The 3,162-nt window shown below is 32.9% G+C and overlaps 1 pseudogene; it reads right to left on the reverse strand.

Moving 5' to 3' along the window:
• Positions 1-2,123: 2,123 nt before the first annotated feature.
• Positions 2,124-2,798, reverse strand: LOC123643443 (annotated as a pseudogene).
• Between the last annotated feature and the right edge of the window lie 364 nt (positions 2,799-3,162).

Raw genomic sequence — 3,162 nt, forward strand, 5'->3', positions numbered from 1 at the left:
CAAAAGATATTTTTTCATACCTCACTCCCCTCCACCCCACCTTTAGAGTCTCCAGGTTACTATTCCACTCTGTATGACCATGTGTATCCTTAGTTGGATCTTATTTATAAGTGAGAACATGTAGTATTTGGTTTTCCTTTCCTGAATTAGTTACTTTCCTTAGAATAATGACCTTCAGTTCCATCCAGGTTGTTGTAAAAAATACTGTTTCATTATTTTTATGGCTGGGTAGTATTCTATGGTGTGTGTGTGTGTGTGTGTGTGTGTGTGTGTGTGTGTGTGTGTATACCACATTTTCTTTATCTACTCATTGGTTAGTGGACCCTTAGGTTGGCCCCATATCTTTGTTTTTGCAAATTGTGCTGTGATAAACATACAAGTGCAGGTATCTTTTTGATATAATGACTTCTTTTGCAGTGGGTAGATACCCAGTAGAGGTATTGTTGGATTGAGTGGTGGATTTATTTTTAGTTCTTTCAGAAATTTCCATACTGTTTTCCACAGGAGATATACTAATTTTCATTTCTACCAACAGTGTATAAGCATTCCCTTTTCACCACATCCATGCCAACATCTATTGTTTTTTGACTTTTTATTAATGGCCATTCTGACTGGAGTAAGATGATATCTCATTGTGGTTTGTATTGATGATTAGTGATGTTGAGCATTTTTTAACATGGTTGCCGGCCATTTGTACATCTTCTTTTGAAAAATATAAATTGAAGAAAGGACACCCTATTCAATAAATGGCACTTGGAAAATTGAATAGCCATATACAGATAAACGAAATTGAATCCCTATCTCTCACCATATAAAACATTAACTCAATATGGAATAAAGACTTAAATGTAAGACCTGAATGTATAAAAATTCTAGAAAAAAACCTGAGAAAAACTCTTCTGGACAATGCCCTGGGCAAAGAATTTATGACTAAGACCTCAAAAGCAAATTCAGTAAAATCACAAATAAACAAATGTGACTTAATTAAACTAAAAAGCTTCTGCACAGTAAAAGAAATAATCAACAAAGTAAATAGACAACCCATAGAATAGGAGAAAATATTCACAAACTATGAATCCAAAAAAGGACTAATATCCAGAATCTATAAGGAACTCAAAATATTCAGCAAGAAAAAAACCAAATAACCCCATTAAAAAGTGGGCAAATGACACATGAACAGAGAGGTCTTCAAAATAAGACATATAAATGATGAACAAAGCTATGAAAAAATGCTGGGTGCTTTTATTATGAAATAGTGTTGACTGTTGTTTTTTCTGGTTCTATTAAGATGATCATATGATTTTTATCTTTTGTTCTGTTAAAGTGGTGTATCACATTGATTGCTTTGCATATGTTGAACCATCCTCACATGGATAAATATTTTTGGTCATGGTGTATGAGACTTTCAATGTGCTATTGAATTTGTTTGATAGTATTTTGTTGAAGATTTTTGCATCTATGTTCATCAGGGATATTGGCATATAATTCTATTCTTGCAGTGTTTTTGTCTTGCTTTGGTATCAGAGTAATGTGTGCCTCATAAAATGAGTTAGAAAGTTTTCCCTCCTCCTTAATCCCTTGGAAAAAAATTCAGAACAATTAGTGTTAGTTCTTCTTTAAATATTTGGTAGAATTCACCAGAAAAGCCATGTGGACTTGGGCTTTTCTCTGCGGGGAGGTTTTTGATTATTGATTTAATATTCTTACTAGTTATAGGTATGTTCATATTTTCTACTTCTTCATGATTCAGTTTTGGTAGGATGTATGTTAGGAATTTATTTCTTCTAGGTCATCCAATCCTTTGGCATGTAATTGTTCATAGTAGTCTGTTATGACTCATTTTATTTGTTTTTTTTAACAAACTGTAAATTCTTTTATTAACAGGCATTATAAATGATAATACTAATCTTATTTAAAAACCATGAATGCCACACTGTGAATACACAGCTTATGAATAACTTAAAGTTTTATTTCCCGTTTTAAAAGGCAAACATAGCATACAAAAACCTACACTAAGCAAAGAAGCTATAATATGGATACATGATTGATGTGTCTAAAATGATATATATAGTACACAATTAATGTTAGTTATGTGATCAGTACATTTTTCTATATGATTTCCTTCATGCTTCATTTTCCCCAGAAACTGAATTCTGATCTTCTTCTAAAATTGGTACAATCAGGTTATCCTTGGACATCAAATTATGTTTCATCACAAATTTAGTAAACATGACACAAAAATATTTGATTTTCATATTCATCAAATATTTGCCAGTGATGAAAATAAGCATGTGAAAATATTCTGTAAATCCTGTGGCATACTGATAGTAGTTTTGCTACAGATTATTCCTCTATGCTAACCCTGATGGGAAAATACACACTGCTATTCAGAAGACATATAGTACCATCAAGCGTGTGTCTAGTATAGTCTATAGCAGGACACTTTTTTTTGGAGTTTTATGAGCTGCACAAAGAAAAATCCATTGTTTCGTTACTGTCATTTGAGTATAAGTGTCTGGATGGCATTCACTCTGAAGTTTGACAGTAAGTCCACTTAGCTCAAGGCAGAATTGCCTTAAATGTTCAGACTTCCATATACCTTCATCTTGGCCTTCAGGTGGTCCAAGAATTTTGTCAGTATTGGAGCAATCTGTTGTTATGTTTTGTTGAATATACTTCTGAACAGCTAGTGTACTGTCCATTTCATCAAAGGATTTATGAGGCCAATGCTAGAAATCCTGTGCCTTGGTGCCCGGTCTGTTCTGCCTCAGCACTGCTGTCCCCTCCACCATGATCATAGTGCCAGCATCTGGGTGGCTCTATTTCTTTGGCATCAGTTGCATCATCTCCTTTTTCATTTCTTGTTTTATTTATTTGAATCTTCTCTATTTTTTTTTCTTAGTCTAAAGGTTTTTCAATTTTGATGATTTTTTAAAAAAAATCAATTCTGAGTTTCATTGATTTTTTTTTTTCCCTAATGTTTTGTATTTTCTGCTTCATTTATTTCTGCTCTAATCTTTATTTCCTTCCTTACACTAACTTTGAATTTTGTTTTCTTTCTAGTTCTTTGAGGTATAAAGTTAGGTTGTTTCTTTGAGAGCTTTCTTATTTTTTAGTGTCAGCATTTAGCACAATAAACTTCCCTCTTAATACTGCTTTTCC

This window comes from Lemur catta, chromosome 8 (assembly GCF_020740605.2).
Source record: "Lemur catta isolate mLemCat1 chromosome 8, mLemCat1.pri, whole genome shotgun sequence".
Lineage (NCBI taxonomy): Eukaryota > Metazoa > Chordata > Mammalia > Primates > Lemuridae > Lemur > Lemur catta.